Source organism: Lagopus muta, chromosome 8 (assembly GCF_023343835.1).
Source record: "Lagopus muta isolate bLagMut1 chromosome 8, bLagMut1 primary, whole genome shotgun sequence".
In the NCBI taxonomy this organism is placed as follows: Eukaryota; Metazoa; Chordata; class Aves; order Galliformes; family Phasianidae; genus Lagopus; species Lagopus muta.
Window position 1 is genome coordinate 22,400,789 of NC_064440.1, and position 27,751 is coordinate 22,428,539.

The window sequence follows — 27,751 nt, forward strand, 5'->3', positions numbered from 1 at the left end:
TCAGAAGAGCTGAGAAGGTGTTGGGCAAGCACATATGCTCTGTCCTTTCAAATAGACAATCAGTGTTCTTTCCGATTTCCCACCATGCTGCCAGCAGTTGCATTTTCTCAGGCTGTGCATGGCTCAGAGAACTCAAGGAAGCTATTTTATCCAGTCTCTTTCCTGAAAGGGCCAATGCCTTAAAGGCATAATTAAGTCCTAAGCACATAATATTTAGTGACATTTAGTGAAGCATGTCATCTTTGGCAAACTGCCATAGTAGAGGAAACAGCAAGCAGACAATCATATTTGCATTGTTCTTTCAGTTATTTCGTAATTTTTTGTAATTGTATTGTCAGCAAATGCAGAGTAAAGTATTGGATGAAATACACCAGTTAACAGACTGAACTAATTATTCTGATGCATTGAACAGCACTAATATATTTTGTAACAAGCACTGTTTGGTGACAAAAATAATCTCTTTAAGCTACACAAAATCCTTTATTTCCGCTACATTTGTGTGGTTTGAACTGCTCACAAGCACACAGCCTGACAAACGAAGCACTTACCACAGATTCAGAGCAGCACTGCAGCACCCAACTCAGCTCTCTCCCCCACCTGGCTGCACTCCCCTCCACAAATTCACTCCTCACTGATTCTTAAAGCAGCAAGACGCAGGAGCCAAACCAGACAAAGCTGAAGTGTGAACACCTTTGCTCCCATATTACATCACAGTAGTCACAAGAAATGTCATTTTATCCTGTCAGAGCCATGATTCAAGGCAGGCAGAAAACCCAATGGATTCTGGCCAACCCAAGCAAGAATGAGAAGTCTTTTGTCATCCTTCATAGCAGTATGCAGAGTTCAGAGGTCTTGTAGCAATTATTCTAATTATTATCTAACATACAGAAGGAACAACTCAAAAGCAAGAGCTGGGGAAAACTGGAGAATGAAAAATCCTTCTCTTTCAGCCTAGAGGCTGACGTTCATGCATTGGGTAGCTCCCATAAAATTCCTCTCTACAGTCCTACCTCTAGGAGTACAGAGCTCCTCCTGTAACCGCAAGCCAGCTGTTGTCATGATTCCTTTAGTACAATGATCCAGCAGCTCCCACACCCTCAATGAACAGCACACACAAAATTTACAACTCTAGCTTCTTTGATGTGCCCCATGAAACTCAGTGGTTGGTCAAACCAGCCTCTCTAGACCCCACCACCAGAATTCCCATTTGTTTTACCACATGTTTCACTGACACAGGGGAGAAGCTGTCCCTCAAAAGTAACCTACCCAGATGCTCTCAACTCCCAGCCCATTGTTGATGCCTTTGGCACATTGCAATGAAGGCCTGGAGTCTCTTCCAATCTCTTCCCTCTCTACTTTCTGAGATTTTTGACTTCTAAAATTCCTCTATAAAGACCTTATCTAAATTTTTGTTAGTGCACCATCAATTTTATTCCTTATTTAAGCTGCAACATCTCTAGAGCAACAGCTGTTTCTGTGTGTTTCTTTATTAGCAGCATAATAAACTTCAGCTTGCTGGATCGTGAGGCATTATTTTTTTTTTTTTAAACACAGTATTAAAGCTACCATCAAATGTCATTTTGTTATAAACTGTTAATTATCAGGATTTTATTCTCACTGTTCAAAAGAATTAGATTACAATTCCTGTTTTTTTTTTTGGTTTTTTTTTTTTTTTTTTTTTTACATACAACCTTCAAACCACTATCTCATCCCAAAGATAATTTATCACCTTATCTTGTCCAGTATAGAGGAGATGCTGCCAATTTTTTTTTTTTTTTAAATCAGAAATACTTCACGCAGTGAATTAGACACTGATTTCTGTGGTTTTGATTCCCATTTAATAGATTTAGATCAAACCATTTGGTATTAATTTCTTTTTTTTTTTTTTTAATGTAGTTTGTCACAGTTGATATTTATCTCCATGAACTCTTAACTTCAGAGTTCATCACAAATGGCAAAGTAAGTGATACTGAAAACATTGCTTCAATATTTTGATGGTTCGGTATATAATCATACTTTCATTTCACCTTTGCCTGTAGTGCTGCACAATTATCTCTGTAGTATTTACTAAGCTTTGTTCTAACCTATTGCTCACATACCTTATTTTCTTCCTCTCTGATGCAATCCAGGACATAAAAGGTCAGCTGTGCATATTATATTGCAAGGTTTCTGGTATTTCCTTCCTTTGAAGGTGTAGGTTAAAAGAAAAAAAAATGTTAGCCACAATGACTGTTCAAATTCAGAACTCTTCATTTACTTTCCTTTGGTTCAAATGGTCTGCAAGACTGAAAAGAGCTGTCAGCTCCATTAAAGCGCAAAATCATTTAAAGCAAAAGATAGGCAGAGCATTTTGTAAGTACCATGAAACAAAACTGATACCTTCTGTGGCACATTGCTACCAGCAGTATTCCCTTGACACAAAAAACCTTTCATCTCCACCTAACATCCAAACAGTGCAAGCAGTAATATATTTTTTTCCCCGTTATTCATTCAAGTCTGAGTAGGACTATGCGCTTACATGACAATCTAACAGTAATAGTTCTTTGCATTTTAGTTTTAAAAGGGGAGGGGACAACAAAGCAGTCGGGATGTAAGTTTTCTGAAGAGTAGGGAATGTATAGAAGCATTAAGAAAAAAAGTTTTTCAACTTCCTCCATTGTTCTCTCCAGAACCAATAATTTGATTATGGAGTAACCTCCTATTTTAATGCTTCATCAATGTTTAGGGCATTTATGTCTTGCTCTAATTTTGATCAGTTTTATACAGTAACTCAAAATATCTGAATTTCAGCCAATTTACATGAACCCACTCTATAAAGCTCTATTCATTACTCAACTTGTTTGGAATGCAACTATTTTTTCTTTTTTCCCTCTTCTCAGTTTTAAGCAGCTTTCTTCAGCACCACCCACAACTGCAAACACTCCACTAAGCTGCCCTATGCAGAGACAATATTCCTACCTCTTCTGGGACACAGTAGCTAAGCCAGTTAAGAGATGCACAAAAACAAAGTTAAAAACATTCCTTGAATAAGCACTTTCTAGTTTGCCTTACTCTGTACCTTATAAAACACAGGTACACCATTTAACTGCAACTGTTTGGAGGCAGGAAACTTAAAGATATTCCAGACAAACACTATGTGTCCTGGACCTGAGCTTCATAGAAGTGCATATAAAGCAAAGGTGCGGAATTGAATTCCTCCAGGTGGAAAAAAATTATACCCATTGACATTTATTGATGCTTGTTGAATGTTTCTAGAGACTAACAATGGATGCAAGCACAGTGAGGTTGTGGCTCCTGTGCACAACTAATGGTGTCCACTATATTGAAGAAAAGTGCTTTGTAGCAGCGAGTTTGCTCTATTGCATTATTGTGGTCTTTGTATCTGTTGCTGTTTCCACAGAAGTAAATAAGGAGGTATTACATTCAGGCATCCAAAGTATTTTTAAGAAACAGCTATTAGCACTGTGACTGGTGTTTTAATGTTTTACCAGATAATATTTTCAGCCTGCTGGTTATATTATTTCTGAAAATTGACTTGTGAACTGAAAAATCTCTCAGCTAGAAGTCTACTTTAAAGAACTTCTTTATTTCGCTTGTATAGTATTCTTTTGGGTATAAAATGGAATCAACCTTTATCTGATTTCCAAGGCAGTGAAGGGGAATGGCACCCAAGAGGATTCTCTCTCACTGCTTAGAAGATAAATCTGAGCATAGATCTTTGTCACAGTCAAGCTGTAGGCTTTCCTCATGAAATGCTGCTAAGATCAGTATGGAGTGGAGGAAATGGACAACACTATTGAAAACCAGGATATATGTTCAACACAACTGGAGTGAAAGAACACAGAGCTGGATCTGTGCTAGAGTTTTAACTATTTATTAATTCTTATAAGCACAGGAAAGAAAACTCATTTTCTTTGAATATGTGAATGTTGTAGATGTTGCCAATAGCAGTTCAGTTGAAACAGCTGTGTGTGAGAGTGCAATGATATTTAAATGGTGACATTAGTATAACCAAATGCATAGCAATAAAAAAAAAAAAAAAAAGAACACGCACTGAAACAGCCCAGAGGACTGACTAGTTTGCTAAAACACTTAAATAAGAGCTCTGAGTGTAAAAACCTCCATCATAGTTCAATTACCTCTTCATTTCCCAACAGTGAGTGTTGAATGCTTTAAATCAGCAGCCTACATTCTACTTGCTCAGAAAAAGTCAAATGGGGATACTTCTGAAAACTGACAAAAAGTCAGGTGAGGTTATTTTACAGTTTATCCACTCCTTGGGTAGTTCTTTATGAGAACCAGGAAAGGAGATAATATGCAGCACGTAAATCAAAGCTGAAATCTCACCTCTGGTCAGTCTTATTGTTTTGTGTTTCCCCTAAGATTAGACCTCATTTTCATAGCTTGAATTACTTGCTGCATCTGAGTGTTCAGCCTACATTCCAAAACTGTAACTTGCTTTACAAGGATATTATTTCACAGCAATGCTGATTTCATCACACACAAAGGCACTGAAGACAGCTAAGCACATTAGAGGTATGAGGGCTGACAATCTGCAGAAGTTTCTCAATGCACACAATTAAAAAGGGGTCACTGGATGGCTGAATTGAAAGATGTTAACATGTATTCAAACAAGAAAAAAAAGTATATTTAGTATTTTTTTCCTTGGATATTTAGCACAGCAGGTGAGACATTGGCTAGAAGCCTAAGGTAAGCTGTGGCTGTGTAACAAGTGGCTGCTTACTGAAGTAAGCAAACATGGATGATCCAGCACATCTTAGTTCCTTAGAGATGGTTCTCTTGTTTTAAGGAGGATTACAAAGACAGTATTTTTCTCAGGTTGCTCTATAGCACTAGACATTGCCCAACTAATGAAAGATCTTTGGAAATCAAATGACAATAAGACAAGAGAGATGAAACCTTTGGCCTTCAACTTAAACTCACTGACGGTGACTGAAGTCCCTTAACTGGCACCACCTACCTTGAAGGTAAAGTCACTTGCAGTTAAATTAGTATAGCAATAAATGCTCTAGGAAGTTATATTCATTTTATTACCAGAAATTGTCTCAATGCCCAGATTCCCACTTCAGTGGAAAGGAAGAATTTATATAAAACTTTAGAAATTCATACTCCGGGGTCAACTAGTGTTTTCATTCTGATAATTTGGAGGTGTACAGAAGAAATCAGAAAAATACCAATTATAACAGGAATGAGTTGGAGAGGTTTACAGCTTCCTAAAGAATTTGTGCCCAAATATTCATCCCATTATAACTCTCAGACACTAAAATGCATTTCAAGAAAATAAATTATTACAGTCCAGGAAATGAAAAAAAACCTTGAGTAGGCTGCTCATAAAGGAGGTAGGGGAAGGAATCAAAATATGTCAGTAGCATTAACAAATTTGCAGAACAATGTCTTCTTTCCAAGGTTCAAGACCTTAATACATAAGACAAAGCACTTTTAGCATGAACCAGAAGAAAACTGTAGATGTCAGCATACTCAATCTGTGACCAAGCAACTCTATTCCTCCTAGCTAGAGCATTTTCTTTTACTTCGCAGTTAAGTAAACACTCCACAGAAGCATCAGGTGCAATGGAATAGAGAAAAATACATAAGGAGTTATACATCCAGCAGCATTTAAGTTAGGTTTGCAACACCTGAAAGCAAATATGCCAGATTAGGTGTTAATCAGTTTAGACACTGAAGAAAAAAATTTAAAGTAGCTTTGATACTTTGATGTGTTTAAGACATCCTAAAAATTTGGCAAATCTACTCTAAAGTTTTGAAATAAACCAGTTACGTAGGTCACCCAGAAGTAATGCTTCCTATTTACTTCTGTGGAAGCTACAGCAGATAAGAAGAGCACAATAACACCATTTGATAGAGCAAATTCTCAACTACAAAACAGTTTCTCAATGCCATCACCACTATTAGTTAGGCATTTTTGCCAGTGGTGAACAAGAGCCCACATGCCGCATTCTTAATCCACACAAGTCCACTGTTGGTGGGTGACCCGTTTTGCAGCTGTTATGACAGTTATCCATGCAGTTCTTAGTTTCACCAGCTCAAACAGATGGAAGTCAAAAGGTCCCAAATCCAGATTATAGAGTGGGTGTCATAGGACATTCCAGTAAAAAATGGGCAACATGCTTCATGGCATTCATTCTAGCATACGGCCTGGCATTATTGTGTTGCAAGAGAAAGGTTGCCTTTTTCTCCGGCCTGATTCTAGAACTTGCTTAGAATAGCTTAGTCAGCACTATGATGTAACAGAGTTAATGGTTTGATTGATTTCAGGAAATCCAAAAGGATTGCTCCTTTCCTATCCCAGACAGTGCACATCACTTTACCTACTTTACCTTGAACATTTTCTTCATTGAGGAATTCATATGCTGTCACTTGACGGATTGACATCTCGCTAATTTGAGATAATGAGCTGACTGAGATGTTCTTCACTTCATGGCGTGACAACTGTGCATGACCACTTGGAACATGGCTTTTCTTTCACATCTCTGAAATGTACCATACACCATCTCCACTGTTTGGTCTCCATAAAAATTTAGTAAGCACTGAGGAAAGTAATGAGTGACATTTTTTCTGCATGGAGGAATTAAATACACCTTTGCTTCATACTCACTTCCATGTCAAATGCCATTTTGTCATACTGCCCCTCTGCTGCCATCTGTCACACAGCAATAACATGTAATGGAGTATTCATGGGAAGGTTCAATCTCTACTGCCATACTGACAGCCACCTCTGACATTGTGGGCCAACATAATAAAAAGCACTACTTCCCAAGCAGCTCTCCTACATATGCTCATATTCTGTCCATCAAGATGACAGATAACATCCAAAGTTTCATACAATTAAGCTATTTTTAAATTGTAAGCCACTAATCATTACTTGATTACCCATTACCATATAATGAAATTAAGAAAACAACACTGAGCATTTAATAAAACATAAAATAGATTAGCAATTAAATGCACAATTGTTCTATTGACTTCTTGAACCAGATTTAATGAACCAGAATGACAGACGGGGAGAGCTATTTCACAGTCTTAGAACCCTATTCATCAATAACTGATGAAGAGACACTTAAGAGGATTTGGGGCACTCTAAAATTATTAGAATGAAGAAAAATATAGGTTCATTGAGGAAGTTCACATTATAATGATGTCAAAATACAGGATGTAGCGTATTCTTAAAAATCTACAGGTGTAAAGATGAACAGCATGGATCAATTAATGAACCGAGCGACGGGAGGTTTAGGGGCTCAGATTAGACAAATATCCTAAGAAAAACTAACAGTTTAGGAGTAATCAGATCCCAAAAGATAACATGGGTCAGATCTGTGGCAACTCATTCAGCAAAAGGTTGGACTTACTTGTTTGGTTACTTTTTTTTTGGGGGGGGGGGGGGGGGGGGAGGGGGGGGGAGGAGCGCAATTTATTTGTTTCAAATCCAACTGAAGTTGCCTGCTCCATGCCACAATTCAGCAGCATGGGGTGGACCCAACTGAGTACCAAAATTGTAATTACAAAGAGAGCATTCATGTTGCTTTAGCATCGCACCCCCCAAGGATCAGGAAATAAGGCAAGTGGCTCAGCATTACAGCTATTAGATAGCAATCCTTTATGGAGGTTCAGTTCCCTGGTCAAAACACAGCACCCTGTCAGACAAGCACATTAACTTATATAAATTAAGCTGTAACATGATTTCAGTTCACCAGATGGTGGTATTAGTTTAATGCTTACACAGTACCTCATGTTTCAGTGATGTTTATTATCTGCCCCAGTATATTTTCTTCAAGTGTTGGATACATCAGGAATCAGAACTGCACTATTTCTTTCTCCTTTAGTTTCTTTTGATGAAAATCATTTTCTAAAGTCTGCTGCAGATAGCATACTATTTCTGTATGAGATAGTCTATTTACACATTATACAACAACAACAAAAAAACCCCTTTCTGCATTGTTATGTTTTATTTCAATACAGGCTTATAATTTAAGGTAATGCAAGAGGGAATTGAACTCCATTCTTTGGAAAAAAATGGAAGAAGAAAAATATTTGAGAAAATACCAAAGCATGAAAAAGCCTCATCTACTCCCAAAGTTCCTAGATATGTCCTCTTAAGAAAACCATCCTGCCTCTTCTCACCCTCAAAATCACCACCCACAACCAAGGACTGATAGATATTAAGTGAGGAAAGCCATCTAAGTACAAAGCACAATTATGAAGTATTTCTTTCAGAAGAGGTACAAGTTTTCAGTCTATAATAGCAAGCCTTGATAATATTCAAATACAATACTCTGTTATTCAAGTAGACACAGAGTCCCAAAGCAGAGTACTTTGTGTTCCAGGTCTATTTCTTAATTGCCCAACTGCATGGAGCTGCAAACTAAGCAGTATCAGCATGAAATATCGTACAATAAAACTAGCAAGACTCATTTTGCATGTGAAGCAGAAAAAAAAAATAAACTGATCACTGTGGAGAGCAATCACACAGAAAACAAAACACTATTTTCATTCCCATTTCATATCACAAACATGTAACCATTCAGCAATTACTTGGCAAAAGCCAGACAAAGGCAGGCTTTGTGTTCTCTTGAAGAAAACACAGGGTAATTACACCAAGTTGCCCAAGACACTGCAGTATCTCATAATGATTAGGCCTTTTGATAATGAATCATCACAGACAGTAGCACTAATCAGCCATAACCCCAAACTTAAAAGGTATTATTCATGCAATCCTTACATTTATTACTGTGTCTATGGATTGCCCACGTATTTTCCGCACCATCATTAAAGTGAAACTGTTATTTTACACCTATTTACATACTAAGCCCATTAGGTCTTCTGATTGGATCTGGTTCACAATTAACTCTTAAATCTTACCAGATCTTCATCAAGGAAGAACATATGCAAATAATTTTAGAAATACAGGTCTTCAAGCTTTCAAAATCTGAGATCTGAACAATCCAGGGAGACACGAAGGCATTTTTCAAAAGACTAAGAGAAGGATTCTGTAATGTCTAGTCTAGAAAGTACAAAGGATGCATATATTACATGCAATTTCTCTCATTACAGAAGGCAGCACAAATCTCGAAGTACAGATAACTACAGAGAATCAAAGAACTGAAGAAAAGGAATTTCTACTAACGTACTCGTACTCTGAAGAGCGACACTTTGTTTAAAGAGCAAAGCCACATTCCACACTCTCCAAATCTCAGTAGTGACATCAAAATTGTTCCAGGAATGGGAAAGCATCTCTATTTGCTGCTCTTACAAACTTCAAGAAAACCAAAATTTAAGCTGCTTAGTTTCAACTCGCTAAAGTCTCCCACGTATCTCATGAATAAAAGCAGTCATATGATTTTTCATGCATCTTTCAGTTGTGTAGTCTTGGGTACCCACAGGTAGCATAGAAACAGTAAGGATTTGAAGAGAATACTGAACTGAATACTGAACAGCTGGCAGTTGTTAAAAATCAGATAATCACTTCCCAGTTACCCTCTGGAACACAAGACTCAGTATACTTTTCCACTCCTAGGTCAGATTCATGAGGCAAACAGGTGTATGTAACATCCAGCTGTTCAGAATGATGAGAAATGCAAAGCCTAGCAGTGCCACTTTTAGGGAGTCATGTTACAACAAATTCCTTCATTTTAAGGGTCTTTGACCTTTTTCTCATCTGATCTTAATGAAGTTTGGCATGGCAGACTCTGAACACTCATTCAAGTTTCTACAAAGTAGAAAGATAATAGAAAACTGAGATTAATTGCTAGTGTTTGCAGTTTCACATTAACCTCTCAAATGACATTCTTCTAAAATGGGCATCCTACGCAACACTTTTTGATCTAGATATCCATTCTAAAGAAACTATTTTGTTGTATGCTTTCTGATGTTCAAGATGGATTACAGTAGGCTGCAAATTGTTAGGTGTCTGTCCTCATTCTGTGCTCAAGTGTTTAAACACAAACAGATTTCCAAATTCTCGGATGAAATCAGATGAAATTCCCAGCCTTCTCTATTACACAGGATGGTTATACAGTATCTGAGTTCATATGAATAAGGCATTTCTGAAATCTTAACAATTATGCCATCATGTTCTAGGATTTTAAGGGCATTTCAGTGTTCCTGTTCAATTTGTGAAGGCTGACATGCACTTGCGTACTCACAAAGAGCAAAAGAGAACCATCAAACCCCAAAAAAGGCTTCACACTATCCAGTTCAGGCTGTCAGGACTAACTTAACCTGTCAGAGCCTGGGCAGCCACATGCCTGCTCACAGCCTGCTCTGCCTGCAGCTGGCAGGAGTCCCCAGCAAGCTACAGTACTGCATCCCACAGGATCCTGCAGACTGCAGTTAGTCATGAGTAGGGTATCTGGGAGCTCACTACACAGGGCTGTACTCTTCCTTGCTACAGAGAACAGAGCTGTTCAGAGCAGCTGAATTTTCCCTTCTGCTATACTGCTCTGCACCACCCCATGCTTCAAGTCACATTGACTTCATGCATTTTAATTCATCATTCACAATAAATAATGTCTATAGGAGGGGCACACTATGACAGGCATCTTTTTAATTCATGTGCACAGCCCTGCAGTACAGCAACACTTTCAGACTGAATCATGTTTTTATGTCCATGGACACGCACCATTGACTGCTCTCATAGTATTTCGGAAGTCCAATTTAACTCCAGGTTCTTTTTGCATTAGATGCAGCATCTACATTCTTATTCTGTTTCTAGACTTCTATTACTGTTAGTTCAGGAACTCTATTTTTGTGTTACCCTGTTAATACACATGCAAAGTATATAGCAGGGATCACATTTTAACACTGTACAAGTCAGAGTATTTGATAACAAACACTTTGTCCTTACAGTAATTGCTTAGATTCAGCTGAAGGAAAGAAAAGCATTTAAGAATAGAACAAGTATTAGCCACTTGAAAACAGTAGCAAAAATCAAGATGTGCAGTGCTAGGTATCTCTTCAGTCTCCTCCTAATTCCTGGCATTCAAAAAAAAAAGAAAAACAACAAAATAGCCTGAAAAACTGAGTCTGACTTATATGCTAAAAAGCCCTTTCTCCCCAGCTTCTGCTCATCAACATGTCCCTAACATGCTGAGTATGGCAGCTTGTATTTTGAGAAACAAAGCAAAAGTAAAATTTACTGTAAGCTAACAAGCATGAGAAAGTATTTTTTGCTCCAGGACACATAACCTAAAAACTTACAAGGAAACAAGATACTCAAAAATAATTGTATCACTTTAAGAAGCAATCAGATAGCTTTAGGAGGGGCAGGAAAGGGGAATCTATTCACAATTTTTATGACTGAATGTTTTCAATAATTTTCTCCTAGAGGGCAATAACGGTTAATATCCCATTTTAAGCATCTTCTACACAACATCAATTTCTATTAGAAACACTGTGAAAGACTTGTTATTTCTAGTGCACATGTATTTATTCATGTATTAATGGGTTAACGGACAGTATTAGAAAATTTCTTGTAAAAGACCAGATTCACGTGCTTAAATTGTTCTGTTCTGATTCTTGCCACTCGCAACTCCCCTTTGGAAATTTTTTTTTTTTTTAAATAAAAGAAACATGGAAATTGCTACGAATGTCTTACATCTATACTATACCTTGTTCTTGCAGCCTATCAGCAGCGTTAGCCCCCAAAATGAGCTACTTAGAGTTCCCAGATTAACACTATATGATTCCAGCTTAGGCTAATTTCTTCAGCATATGCAGTCAAGCTAAAGTGCTTTTTACATCTCTCACAGGTGACAAGCAACTTACTCAGCATGTCCTATTGAGCAAAGCTAGTTCTTATCAATACCTTCCATTGAAAACCACCACTCCAAGGGCTTTAAAATGTTTTCTTGCTGATCCATCCAGTTAAGGTTGTGTGTTAGAAACCATTCAACAAGCTACAGAACTGCTAGGAGACTACAGCTTATGCCTTGCAGAAGAGATGTGCACAGGAACTCGGACAAAAAGTGGAAGCACAGGATGAAGATGCACCCAATGTCCTCGTACACCAAGAGGTTGGGTGTTCCCCCCATCCATATGCATGTCAGAGAAAATAGAAAGCCCTTTTTCTCACATTTTTTCTTTCAATACAGGATACATTTTGTCAGAAGACCTATACTTGTTAGTGAATATAGAAATATAGGAATTACTCAGTGCTATGGACCACAGCTCACACAGCTTTTGATTGTCACTTACTTAAATAGTATCATTTTCTAGAAAGACAGTGATCAAGAGTCATATGCCATTACTGCTGGGCTCAGAAGCATACCACCTTATCTATCATAGCCAAAATTATCAACAAACTTTTCAGGTCTGTATGCATTCTTATATAAAGAATACAAAACGCAGTTCTGCTTGAAAAAAATTCTTTGATTTAGAAATACCTTACAGAATGAGGTACAGCTCTCCAGATTTGTTACTTGACAACAATACCTTCTCTTCCCACCCTTCAAATAAATACAGCTGATACTGATGACAATAGGTAATGCTTACATAGGTTTGGAAAATAAGATTGTCTTTAAGTTCCACACATAGAGCCATCAACAAAATCAGCAATTTTATTTTATTCTTAAAAAGATCGGTTTTGCCCTCCTATTTCATCTACAAAATCCTGTTGGGAGTTCATACAGCCATAACCCACGCAACTTCAAAGCTTCCTTTATTTGCTAGCTTGTTTTCAAGACAGGTGGTTGAGCTACAGGCATACAGCAGGACTAGAATACAGGGGCTCACCAGCTCCCAGACACCCCGTGAACCTCTTTTTAATGACCAGACACAGCAGAACAAAGCAAGAAATCACAGCATGTCTTAGGAAGTGCATTTAGTACCTCACAAACACTATTGTGCTTGCTCAGAATGCGTTCAAATGAACTTTGTAGTGGCTCCAGTCCACACGCTCTTCCTCTGAAGCATATAATATATTCAAATGCAAAAGGAAATGCAGCTCTGCACTATCATTTTAGTGTTATTGATTCTCTTATCAAATAATCATCATAATCTTTAAGTATCTACTCCAGAAGTAGATAGCCCCTAATAACTAACCAAAGATTTTCTCATACTACAAGATCTTAGCAGATAAAGCTGCCACAAATATTCAAGACTCTTCTGTGAGTACTGGATCATAGAAAAAGTTAAGGCAATCCCATGAATGAGTTAGTGTCACACGCTATAACTTTTTATTTTATCTTACTCTGGGAAAAATTATTTTGCATTGCAGAATCCTTCAGTATTGTACCTAACCAGAGTTTAAACGAACATTTAATTATTTGCTTGGTATATAGGAACTTACATTTTCCATGCTGGTAAGGAAAGGCACCAGCAGCACAAACATGTTCTGTTTGAACTGCATTTCAGACACCTTAGTTTCACAAGAGGCAGAACTTCTTGTAAAAGATGCACATCCTACCCATAAAAAACCTGTTCGCAGGCCATCATTGTAATGAACTGATAGCATGAATTAAGCTCCCAACACTTAAATTCACATCAGTGCTCCATCCAGACAGCACTTCTACCACCACTCCCATTACAATCATAACTGTAGCTTTAGGAAAAAAAACAAAAACACCACAAATTGCTTTAAGCTCATATATTTTACAAGACACAAAAGGGCAATACAAGAGTACAGGAAAGAATTTTTTATAATTCAGTAGTCAATCGAAATGGGAGTATATACCACATGAATATATGTAATTCCTGTGCAGATTTGCCACAAGGTTAACTCTTAGCCTCTTCTGGTTGCCAGGGGAAGTATTTCAATTACATATTTACAGAAAGCTATGAGAAAGTTCAACACAAGTCCTTCTGTGCAAATTCAAGCTCTTCATTGCTTTCTAGAATTTTATATTACCACTATAGTCACCCAGAAAACAAGCAAGTCACCTTTTTAAGCTAATGGAAATGAAATATCAAGTCTCATAAATGTAATATTTTAGAATTCATACAGTCCTCATCAGTGAGGGGAATTCCTCTCCTGTTGTTCTTTTTTACTTTCTATTTCATTTCCTTATTTCTTTGGCAATTTAATACCTACCTTCCTATTTTTTTTTTTGTTTTTTTTTTTCCCTCTCCTTTTTTGGGGGGGTGGGGAAGGGAGCAGGGGATAGGGGCTTGTTGAAAATTACTGTGCTATTTTTTTTTTTTTTTTTTGCCATCAACTTCAACAAAAGTAAGACTAGAACCAATAACGCATGTTATGGCAAAAGCAGACTGCAAACTACCCAGCTAGTTCTTACTGCACTGCCAGGAAGGTGCAATCAGTAATGCTATTATCCTTACTTTCCACTGCAGAAAGAATTGTAACACTGAAGCTGAGTGACTTGCCAAGGACCTCTGAGGGAAGCAATGTTTGTACAAGAAAATAGACTGAGAAAATCTCTTGGCTCAAAGGGCAAAAAGATCTTATCTTTCCAGAGTAATGAAAAGCACGCTTCAGCTGAGAATACCCTTGTCAGATATTTAGGTAGAAAATCATGATGGGGAAAAGAATCAATAAAATATTTTCTAATCATTTTATGGGTACCAAAAAAAGTACTAACATGGTTAAAACACTGTAAGAAGTACTTTGTTCATTACCTCTGTGTGCTCATATTTGACCTATGGGGAATGTAGGGAATAAATCTATGCAAAAAAATGGGGGTAGGTTTTGAACATTTTAGAAACATACGTACCTTTTGTACATAAATTTTATTTGTGCCCATTTAGATACATCCCTGGTTATGAACTAAAATAATATACATAATATACATCAGCACTACACATCACATGAAAAGGAATGTTTATTGGGGTACTATCTATTCTCATCTCCAGGACTATACAGTTGAAAAATTTTATTTCTTCAGCTAGACTGGTGTTTCTCTCTAAAGCTAGTACACTTGAGCATGCGTTCTCATGCATGTTTAGTTAACCATAAGGTTAACTACATTTAATAAAGGTTGCATGGTCACTCACTACCAGAAATGAACAGTTACAGTAACATGAAGAGTTTAACCTAGAAATTTTGCTTGAGCAAATTAGTGCAGAATCAATATAGATGCAGGGTGGAGATGCAGAAAGTGAAACAAAGAGACCCCTCTGTCAGGCCCAGCATTAAGACACGTAAAAATCAAAGGAAGAAACAATACGTATTTTACACACAGGTGGGTGCAAGGAGAAACGGTTTTGTTCGAGTATAAAAGAAAAATGGATTTTGGTTATTTAAGTTTTGTGATCATTTCTAGAAACAGTCTTAGGAAAAGTCCAGAGGGTGCTAAAACAAAACTAAAAGATCCAGAATTAATAGTTATTACTCCACTTACCTCTAAAATAATTTCTTTTGCCCAAAGACAGATTAAATCATGTACCACCTTCTTTCAATTTATAAAATTCTCATCATCTGGGAGCCACACTCCAACTAGGAAGCAGCTGTAGGATTCTGAAGAGGCCATTAGACCAAGATTCAAACATCAAAAGTATGATGAACATTGGGTCAGAGCTACTTAATCCAACCCATGTTAAAGCTGCCTCCCCTACAAAGGAGCTGGACTACTACTACTACAGTGTACTCAAATCTATAAAGACACTTGAGTTAGTGGAGTAGTAAGGGAAATCGTCAGTTAAGTTTTACACTGAATGAATGCAACTCAAATTCAGTGAATGTTAAGTGGCAAATCCATCTTTTAGTGTCTGATTTTAACACTTCATTCTAACGGTAACTTAACTTCCGTAAACAGAATGCAGGGTACCTCAAGAGCCAAAGAGATGGAATTCCCCCCCCCCCCCCCCCCCCCCCATTGTCAAGTGGAATTTGAAGTCCCAATTTAAATAGGTGATACAGAAGTTAAGAATTGAGTGTATTCTGCCTGAAATTCTCTAAAGATGAGTTATTTGCAGCTGTGGTATAAACACTGGCAGCGTCAACACACTCAGCCTGCCAGAAAGGTGCTCTTTTACCCGCACCTTCAGAGGCAGGCAGGCACTGCTAACTGCCATCAGGATGACTGTGCCCAGACTGGTCAGAGCTGCACCACTGTCACGCACAGGCTTTGTGCAAATCTCAGCTCTCATTTCTTCAGGCAGGAGCTGCACTGTGGGGTATGAGAGGCTTCTTAAGACAGTCCTCCTGTAATTCACCTACATAAACTATGCCGCTGCTGAACAGCAAGATTTAGAGGCTTTAAAAAAAGCAAAACAGCAAATTAACCATGTAATTAATATGACCCCATACAGACCTCTGATAGAAATAAGCATTGTGTTTATCATAGAATCAATGAATCTGAAACAAAGATGACCAAGGAAAGTTGACTGTTTTTGTCTATAGATTTCACTATCAAGTGAAATTCATTCTTGGCACAGTGCACAACATGGCCCTCTTCCTCAGAAAAGAAAAAAATATCTTTCACCTGAGGGTAAATTCCAATACAGAATTATTTCTTGTCTTTTATTTCAACAGCACAACAATTAATAGTCAGCAAGGACAAGGATGAGAGGATATAAAGAGCTGAGAGATGTATGAAGTATATGAACCTTCAAAATAGTTTTTAAAACAGCATATCTGATTCCTTTGGGCAAGCTACAAAGAAGCTCACATTAGTGGCACCACCCCTCAGTTACATGGTGCACAGAGAGCTCAAGAAAGCAAGCACCGCTAGGCAAGTGCATTTGGGGTAATAGACTTCATTCTTACACTGTGAGAAAAGCTGAATGCCTGAACTGAAGTGAGGATCAAGAGGCAGAGAGGACCTTAAGGGTTAATTGTTACAGTCAAGGGCAGTACTAATAGAAAGAACTCATTTCCAGAAAAAAATTAAAGAACGTTTGTGTTAAAATAAACCAGCTGATATCTAAGTCCATTGCCCATCTATTCACAGCTAGTATGAATGCATCACAAAGACTCGTCTGGTGTCTCATAGGCTAGCTTACTTGCTATAAACATCTTCAACAATAAAGCTTTTAAAAAAATAAAGATCAAGTAATATCAAAATAATATAAGAAAAATGTATATCCTGAATATGGTGTAATATCTATATTGCATCATAAAATGAAAGTCCTTCCCCCACTCCTTCCATCAGCAAGCTGCCATTTAACTGCAGTCTTCCCAGCCAGCTATCCTGCTCTGCTTCTTGCAGCAGCATTTCAGAGAGAGCAGCTTTGCCCTGGGTGAAAGCATCCTTATCCCACTATGCAGGGCTGTATTTTCCCAGGCTGAGGGGTCACTGATCCAGTTGTAGGTTGGGAGGACTGCAACAGCAGTGTCATCTCACTTGCTTGCAAAAACATGCTGCGAGCTCCAACTGCACTACCTTATTTTGCAACACCCCAGAGCACTTCTGGTGAGGTTTTGAGGAACTCGAAACTCATTACGAGAAGGCAGCTCTAGGTTGCCTTCCTGTTGGGAATTTTTCCATGCTCTTTGCTGTTATTACACCGATAGTATTCAGCATTTAGCTTGCTCTGCCTTGAGCAGTTTCACATTGAGGTTATGCTCAAAGCTGTCTTCCAGGAGGCTGTGGGCTGCAAGTCCCAGGGTGGCTGCAGAGACCAGCTGCCTGCCAGGAACAGAAACTTTGGGAAGCCAAGTGAGAAATGTAATTTAATACCTGCTCCTTTAGCAAGAATACTTTGTTCCATGACATGAGGCAGAAATTACAGAAATGCACTCACAAGAACATGGACAGGAGCTTTTCAGCAGTAATGAGCAGCAACACTCATCAAAAGCTGGATAAAGACAACAAAAAGAAATGAACGCTCACTCTGGGCACAGAAAAACACTACACTTGAATAAATTCCTAATGCCAGCCTTGCAGAAAAGATAATAAAGTAAGAGAAAGGAGGCTTTCATATCAAAAGGCCATTGGGCTTCCCAGAAACATGACCTTCACAGAAACAGTGGTTTTGTCTGCCTCTCCATCTCCTGGACACATTAGAGCTAGGTGGGTCTCAGCAAATGCTACATCTTTTACACTTCTTGTGATGCTTTAAAGCTTGCTGCCATAGTACCTGTGAGTCATAAGATGCTGAGCAACAGAAGCTGCATCTAACCATCACTTCAGTTACAAATTTGGTATCTTCACCACCATCCTAAAAACAAGGAGAAAATCCCTATTCCTCTACAAGTCAGTGGTAAAACATGCATATACCTCAAGGTCTGGAATGTAGCTTACAGCATGAGAAATACATCAGCCACTCAAATTTTAGTTCTCCAGGCAAGATATCACCACACTGAAGTCAGGATCATTATACGATTATGGAAAGAGAAAGTACTGTGTAGACAAAATCTCAAACTGAGAACAGCCAGAGGAATACTGATAGTGACAACTCCATAACTTTGGCTTCTGAAGGGCAGGAACAATTCTGTTCTTCCTCTTTTTGTTGTGCTGCCCAGCACTGGAGGAGCTAATCAGAAAGGGAGACATAATAATGGTATCTTAGGAAGACACTTAGCTTTCTCCAACTTGGTCCTGAACTTGTGTGGTGACAGCTTGCAGATGTTGAAGAAAAAAGGAACATGTAAAAAAATCTACTAATTAATTGTGCAGCTATTGTCTGCAGCACCCTTCCTAAATTAGCTACAGACTACACCAATTACCAGATTTAGATTTTTAGAAAGTTTTTTTTTTTTAATAGCATATGCAAAGACTGTAAGACAACTGTGTGAATCCACCATCCACCCAGCAGCCAAGAAAACACAGTTGAGACTGCAGGACTATTTAAGCCCTGTTTGTCACAAGTTGGAAAATTTCTTCACAGCTATTGGTTACAGCTGAGAGCTGTGCTGGAACAGATTTACATGCTGACTTACTTCAAATACACAATAGTGCTATTTGACATCAAAGTTACATTTAAACACTTCATTCTGTTACCACTGTTCCATGACTTCCACGAGCACATCACTTAAAACAGCCAAAGCTAGCATGGCTTTAAATATGAAAGTTGATCAAAGGCAAAAACCCCAAACCAAAACTCCTAACTGAAGAGCCTTATGAGGTAACCTTAAAGCATGTAGCTTGGTCATCTCAGAACACAACTTCTCCTGCTGTCTCACAATGGAGATAGTTTGGTCTAGAAGAATCCCATCAATTTTCCCCATTTGTCTACATAGAAAAGAGGCAGACTAATGTTCATCACAATAAAGCAGCTGAACTTTTTAAATACACACTTTGCCACTGGTCAAGAAAGAGGAAGAAGGGAAGGCAGCAAGGACTAGATGGAACACTTGATTTCAGCACTCAGATTTTTCACTTCTATAGCTAGGCTGATTTTTCCAGGAAGAGGCCAAAATAAAATGACTTATCTCTACTCTGGGTTTTCTGCCACAATCTACAAATTAATCAAAAAAAAAAACTTTACCATCCTTTTCAGATGCTTTTCAGAGTGCACCTGAAAAATAGTATTAAGATATGCTCACTATGAAAGCCTACTAATTAACTTGCTCAGACTCTATCCATAAAATACCAAGATCTTAAGTTAAATACTTGTCTTCAAAGGTAGTATTTATTAACTTCACAAGTGTGCTTTTCAAGTTTTATATCTTATGAGATCACTTCTTGGTTTCCTCTGCTCCAGAGTACTCACAGCTCAGGCCAAATTCTGTTCTTACTTAAAACCTAGCTACCTTCCTTGATTTCAGGTGGGGGTACAACCCAGATCACAACTGGCTCTACTCCCATGTTTCCTGAATAAGGAAGAAAAAGTGATCTCAGATCCTCAGTAAGTGACTATTTTTCCTGCAGAACTTTCTGTACCTTCAAGAAAACACCAGTGTCTATTAATTAAAATCACAACTCACATAAGCTAACAAAAGTAGAACAATATCCCATTTCCTGTGAAGATGGCAGCAAACTCTAACAGTATGAGCACCCTATTAGTTTCAAAGCAAGTGTTATTTAGTTTTTTCCCCGATGCTGAGGCAAATTGTTTTTGAGAAGCAGTGGACAGCCCCAGTTGCCTGAGTTTGTCTGCAGAACAGATACAGGATATGACAACTGAGTAGATTTATCCCAGGCTTCATTTAATCTATATTCTTCTGCATTCAGACCTTGATCCTTCAACCTTGGCCAGATTTGTATAAGCTTCCTTAGCATCAGTTTTAGCATCCTTTTCAAACAATATGCTTCAAAAAAAAAAAAAAAAAAGCAGCAATAAACCACACCAAACCTCAGTGTGAAGTTAGGAAAAACAGGTGTAGAAAAATACACTTAGAAGGTAAAGCAAAAATGCTGTGCCCCATTTCATACTTCATGCTTAAAGCTTCCAGTTTAGCAACATTTCAGCATTGCTAAGTATTCTCCAAGCAGGCCTTATTTAGATAAACATAGTTACAGGAGTGGAAAAGCCTTGTCTACAAATAGAACGCTAGTGACAAAAAACTGAAGAGACATCTATAAGACCTATGAACTGCGTATTGGAGAACTGTGTTCAACTCACACTGCATAGCACTGAAATTTAATTTGAAGTATATGTAGAATATGCACTCTATGCATTAAATACAATTGAGTTAACAGAAATACTGCAGAATATGCTGAACACTGCCTGTCAGTTGCTGTAGGGATTCCAGCTTAGGGCCAGATTGTAAACCTGTGGAGACTGCCTCAAAGTAAGAGCTTTTATACATTTCAGAGGCAGAGACCGAACTAGAGATTATTCAAGTTTTGATTCAAAAGTTGGTAGCAATATCTTCACAAAGCATAAAAAGAAAAGCCTTTGTATTGCTTCTGAATATTTCTGGAAGCATTTTCCTAAGATCTGTTTAATTTCATATAAAGCTAACCCCACAGCTGCTGGTAAACAAAGTACCCTTATTTCCTATAGCTAATTATTTTATCCAGGAATTGTTCAGCACATCCAGCTTCAGAATAAGGTAATACTAGCTTTTATATTTCAGGAGAAGCACCAGAACTTCAAACATTAAGGTTGGTTGAATTAAAAAAAAAAATTAAGTGCACTTCATAGATCCATTTGATTAGGAAAATTCTGCAAACTTAGTAAGAAGTATGTTAGCTCGTATTTCAAGATTTCTTGCAAGTAGACTTTTCTGCCCAAGAAGATCAGATGTAATTCTATCATACAGAGTGAATATAATATTCAAAAGCAAACAAACCAGTCACTGTAAGAAAGTCATGCAAAGAGTGTTGAATCAGATTTTGTTAACTACATCAATAAAATTGAAGTCAGCTGAGAGCTACATTGCATTTATTACATCTAAACACAACGCAGGACTTGACTTTCCATACACTGTCAAGCATTGCTAGTCTCAGAACAACAAATAGATTTCTTTACTTCCCCAGGAAGAGATCATCATAGAAACTGAAAGCTGCCAAGAAGGCACAACCCAGAGTTAAGGTCAGAATCTTCATGGTTCCATGTCAAGGCTTCTGCACAGCTCCTGGCTCTACACATATTAATTCTCACTCTCAGTCAGACTACACACATATATAAATGTTCCTGTTGATATATTGTCATAAAAGGCCATTATACCTAAATCCCTATACCAGCCAGAGCTCAGCTGAGATGCAACTCAGAAAATGTAGTACACGTCATTTATATATTCAACCACACTGTGTGATGCTCACTGTATTCGATTGAGCATTTTAGAGACTTACCCATTACCATACCTCATGTCTTAATGGTTTCAGTCATTAGTCCATATCATTTAAGCTATAAAAATATTTGGGAGTATTTGTGGTGTTGCATACAAGAACTGTTGGTTTTAGTTGTAGGAAGGAGGGCAGACAATTTCTGATGCCAGATTTTGGGATGACAGCTTCTCTCCACACTTTTTTTCCAGATTCCAATTGAAACTCTTATTCCCTCCCACAAGCAGAATACCCAGCAAGGCAGACAAGATGCCTGGAACCTCAAGTACTACCTAGGAGGGCAAGGGGTAATGGTGATTTTCTATTGCTCTCATTGCACATATTTGGACACTAAGCACTCCTATCATTTTTAAAAAACTTCTTTAATATATCTTACACCCAGTGACATGCAGTCAGATACTAGTAGAATTTCTAGACAGATAATACCATTTCCACTGCATTTTTTGTGGTTCCCTTTCTCAGCTTTCATCTTTCCATGTCCCACTTAGTTTCCATGGCTTCTCTCTGCTTCCACCAGTAGGGTACCTTATAAATAATTGATGATGCTCAAGTGACCTCCTCCTCCTCCTCCCCTCTGCACTGACTTTTTTTTTTTAATATGATATTGTGAAAAAGTCAGACTACACAGTTGTCTTTTTGGCACCTAAAACCACTGTGGGGACTGAAACTGACAATCCAATTCAGACTTGCATGCTTTTAAGATATGGAGGAGCCAGTATCTTAAATGCCTGCGAGTCTGAACTGACTTTTCAGTTTCAAATGCAGATAATTTGCTTTTTATTTGGCCTGACTTCTCCACCCTGAATCCTCAGACAAATTCTGACTGTACTGACCCATTTCAGTAGTTACATTCACCTTGTACTTGACTGTGACACTCTTCACCACAGGTTCTCAAAGTGATCTTTGCTTCCCTTTTTCTCCTGATAGTTGCAGATTGCCCAGACATCTAAACAAGGCAAGGCATTCTACAGTTTAATGTAAAGGTAGGAGTTCACATTCAAACACCCTCCCATTAAAACTTTTCATCAATACAGAAGATCTGCTTTTTCCTACTATTTTAAGTGCAGCCCACTAAGTCTTCTAGCGTGCTGCACTGATACAGGTTTGTCAGGTAAGACTACACTTCATTTCTCATAGAATGACCCAACTCCTCTAATGTGAGAGAGTGTTACTTATGCTCCTTTTACTTGCATTCAGAAATGGCCACTCTAACACTACACAAACCTGATCAGAATATAGCCCAATTACTGTAGCAGGACACGTTCAGACCTTGAGCAAGACCAATAAGCAGCCAGATAAGAGATGAAAGGCTAAAGTGCCTGTAGTTTATCAAAAGATTAATGAAAGTAGCAAAGACACACATAACACTTTGGACAGAAAGATACAAAAAGTCTAGATATGACTTTTAAAGACACATTGCAAGAACATGGCATGCTAGTGTTCCACTTACAGTGTGGATAACCAAATTAGCAGAAAGTAGCTTTCTGTAACTGCTCTGTACTTATAAAACATAATAGAAATTATTACATATATAATTATATGAAATTTAATAAATTCAGGCAGCTAAACATTCAGGTTCTACATGTATGAACTATTTGTTCACCCGATTAGGTATTAAAACTCACCTTTATTCTGTTGTCCCAACTAAACAAAAGAGTTTAGTTGCCTTGAGAGAGTAAAGCTGAGCCCTGGGAAAGGTGTGGGAATGCTGAAGTAACAGCTGCAGCCATGGGCAAGCACGTCCTCTCAGAACTGCACCTGTAAATGCCACTGGCCTCTGTGAATACTTATTTCAGAGGGAGAGACTCCGAAGAAGAAATATAGTATTAGCATTACAGCTGCTTTGATTTCTCAGCAGGACTGTGCAGAGTATCAAGGTAAACAGACCAAAGCAAAGTTGTGTACATCACACAGAGCTACTGACCAGAAGCAACTGTTATACCTCTTACTGACACTACTTTATTCTTTTTTCACAATAAATATCCTAAGGGTTATACAGTCTGCAAGATGCTGATCCACAGCTATTGTAACATCCAGCCTAAAGCACTGTCAGTCTCCTTAATAGTGATAACCATGCGTATTGCTCCTTGCTTGTTAACAATGACAATGACTTGCTTGTTGACAATGAGCAAAGGTGGAAGATAAAGTCAACACAACAAACCTTACAAAAGGCCTTGTGATAAAATGGACCAGTTAAGGCCATCAGCAAAATAACTGTAAATGAACTGATGTTCGGTAGCTTCCCATTCATGCTGCTATGAGGTGCATTAAAAGCCATGTCTTGCTGCAATAGATGTCAGAGAAAAGATTAGCTGTGGCTTTTCCCTGAAGCAACAAGGTGCACAGAGGCAAAGGCAACAGAAAAGGACACGAGAACATCTGCTTTCTTCCATTTTTCCTATGACTGTGGGCACATCACTCTTTATCTGAATCTAAATTTCTCTTCAAAAACGTAGAAAAGCTACACAGGAGCACTGTAAGATCCCCTGATTAAGGCAGCCAAGTAATAAACAGAGCCAGCAACAAGTATGCAAGACAAAGAAGCTTGTCATGCTATTAAACACAAGTTAATAACAGTTGCAATTACATTGTTCCTGCTCTCCTTTTCAAAGGTCAGCATTTAGCCCTAAAATATTCAGAAAGACATTTATGTTAAAGATAACTCCGTTGAGAAATAAAACCAAAAATTCCAACTTTAGATATGGCCAGCTGAAGTTTCCACACCTGTGCCTTCGTTAGCACAAGCAAGAGCAAGACAGTCCAGAAACAGAGAACATTAAGGCTACTTCACCTGCATTGTCTGTCATTAATGAAAACATGCACCAAACATGCAAACCTGCCAGCTCAACATGGGAAAGCAAGTCTATTGTAGCCCTTTCAAACAAGGAATCACACCACTGGCCAAGCCCCACACCAGCCGTAGTTACCTTTAATTATCAACCTAAGCACTGCCACCTGAACGAGCACAGCCCACTCTGAGAGTGCTTGGGATGCTTCTTGTATTAGGACAGGGGATTTGTAAGGCTTTAAAGTCAGAGAAACTTGACTGAATTTAATGATCGTCTCTCATACATGGGCACAATTGTAGCATCTATATGTATGTACACAAATATGGAAGTGATGGCCACTTCCTTTCACACAGATCAAAACACATGCTGTAGTAAGAAAAATATAGAACGCATGACAATAAAGCCAGGAAATTAACAGCTTATCTGCAAATACTTGTTCTACAACTGACTGTTCTGTGGCAACTACAGTGCACCAGCCTTCTCTTCACAAAATTTTGAGTAAAACAGCAGAAAAAACCTCAAGCTCTTTGGGATAGATGGAAGAAATACCGCTTCTCAGTTTCCACACAGATCGCACAAATGCAGAAGATACAGGAAACGCATTTCATCCTTTTCCAGTTTTATTGCGTGCGATTTTTTTTTTTAGCAATCTCTAGAAAAAAAACACATTAGGAATGAGAACTGCTCTGTTCTCAATCAGCACAAGCAGCCAGCAGTAGCTACAAACATCTTCTATGGGATCTCAGAGCTTAGTAAGGCCACGCATCTGCATTTTTATCACTTTTCAAGAAGTGCTTTAAGTGTTAATGAAATCAGCCAGAGAATATTAAATGGTGACTGAAATAACAGCTCTGCTCTACTATTACAGTGTTTGCACAGCAGTCATTCTGCAGGTTAAGTTATTGTGGTATGAGTGGTGTTTAAATTAAACGTAGTCCCCTGTGTTCTTGTTTCATTTGAAGTCAACCACAGACTGCATGCCTGAACATTATGCAGAGTCAGTAAGTTTTTCCAAGTCCCACTTGTTTATTTTGTTTCTACCCTTTATTATTCCTTCTTCCAGGCAAAATGAGGAATTTGAAAGAGTCATGCTGCACTACTTCTCAGGCTTTCATAGTGCAAACCACCACAGAAAAGGAACAACACTAACATGTTGAAAACCAGGCATAAATAATTTAACCCTAATAACTCAAACTCTGAAATCTATCTTAACTGCATTAAGCTTCAACTAAACAAAAACTGAATTCAAGTCTTAAAACGTTCTCTGCAAAAGTTGGCAGCATTGAGTTAAAGTGACTAAAGACGAAAAACAAGTCTATTCTACATCCAGATCTTTCTGCACAAAGACAACAAAACTGAAGTAGAAAGAATAGTTTCAATCTCTGTTACGCTGCTTACATGGTTGAACGCAATTTTTTACCTATTAGAAACATTTTTTCAGATATGGTGTTTTCTTTAGACACTTTATGCTGTTAATCAGATTCCACCATTTGCTTTCCTAGAAAGCAACTGCACATCAGTGTTCACAACCTATTTCTTAACAGAGAGCTACTTCAAGTTACAGCTTACGCTCTGCTTCCCCAGTGATTTGAGAACTCAATGTAAACATTAGCATTGTGCTGTTATTAAAATGTCTTTGAACAAATAATAAACACTACATACATATATGTAAATAAGCACACGCTCTTACATCTGACTTTGAATGTCTCATGTTTCTCAGAACATTTACTGTTCCTGCAACGTCACCAGAAACATTTACTGTGAGCTGAGAGACACCAATTCACATGACAAGGAAGAGCACAGAGGACAGAATCGTGATGCTATAGGGAAACTGAGATGGAAAATAAAAGAGCAAGTTATGTGGATTAAAATCTGCATGAGGTCCCCAAATAAATAAAGCCCACAGTGGGTGCAGGGCTCCCATTCAGTCACAGATTTTATTTCAATTTTAACATGACAGAGTAGATAAAGACAGGAGAGGCAGCAGGATACTTAATAGTTGTTTTTAACACCATGAGAATTAATAACAACAGTAGACACCATACAAGCACTAAAAAACCCCTCTCTGACATTTAAGTATAGACCTGCAGCACAGAGACCAACGTACACAGTTCAGTAAACTTCAAACTAGTTTAATCCCCAGTACCAGCTTTTCAGAATGGAAACAAACTGCAACCAAAAGCTTGACCCACACTGAGCTGTTCATGCTCACACAGCTTTGAAAAATTGAATAAGCAAACTTAAAATGAAGCATTTCAAGATAGTTGTTTAGAAAGCAGTTGTGGTACCTCCACACTGTTTTGTGCCTACCTTCTCCCTTACAAATGACTCACCTTCCAGAGCCTAGCAGCCACATTGCAGTAAAATCTCAGTAACTTACCTCCAGTCTCTGTAGGAAGAGGTCCACACAAGCCGCAAGCACTCCCAACCTCTTCTGTTCAGTAGCCACAAACAGGAACCCACCCTTGCCCTCCCCCTCTCATATAAGCAACCTGCAGTGCAGCACTCATTGCAAACAGCTGAGAAGCACTGACACCTCTAACAGCTCCAGCTGAGAACCCATAGACAAGCACCACAAAAGACAAACACACAGCCCACTGTAGAAGTAAATCAATGTAGTAGAGATGTATCTTAAGTATCAGATTACTAAGCAAGGAGACAGTAAGTGAATATGAGCCAAACTAGGCAGATGAAAGCCCTAAGTGGGTTTATATTGTGAGTTTTACTGAAGTAGTTTTAAAGCTAATTCTGTTACTATCCCTTTTTTTTTTTCTTTTTGTATTAAACTTAAGGATAATAAAATGCGGGCTTTGCTGTAGGAGCACAGGCAGATCTTTAATGCTACCATGCAGAAGGAGCGTGCAAATGATCTCAAAAGGACAGAGGAGATGTCATCTCTAGAAAAGATTCATTTTCTAGATTCCCAGTGTAGTATTACAGAAAGATCCCGTGGTTCTGGAGAGACAAACCCCTTGCTTCCAATATACTATATTTCTTTTAGCTGTTGTAAACTGGAGGACCCAAATCCCCAAACAGCTGAAAATCATGACGCACACATCATGTGTTCCTGAGATTGCTGTGCTGCAAGCAATGAACTCGCAGAACTCAGCAGAACTACACAAGTAAGAGTTTAACTCATGCTTTGGTATTTGCAGGATCAGGGGCTTGAGATGATGAAATAAACTAATAATTTCTAGAACTAGCAAATTTTGCTTGAGTACCATTCATAAAGATTTACTGTAAATATATGTAAACAAAATAATGTGTTGTAGAATATCAGATTGTTACATACTGTTGTGTATGAGAATATTTTTACCTAAACTAGCTATTAAAGTAGTCCACAAATACCCATATTTT

General features: G+C 38.2%; 1 long non-coding RNA gene across 1 annotated transcript in view; it reads right to left on the reverse strand.

Annotated features, from left to right (window-relative positions):
• Positions 1–26,834, reverse strand: part of LOC125697139 (uncharacterized) — a 35,926-nt gene extending 9,092 nt beyond the window's left edge. The window contains exons 1-2 of the long non-coding RNA XR_007378691.1: positions 26,775–26,834; positions 23,231–23,363 (exon numbers count right to left, since the gene is read on the reverse strand). This is a non-coding gene — a long non-coding RNA (uncharacterized LOC125697139). The remainder of the gene's footprint in view (positions 1–23,230; positions 23,364–26,774) is intronic.
• Positions 26,835–27,751: the final 917 nt, after the last annotated feature.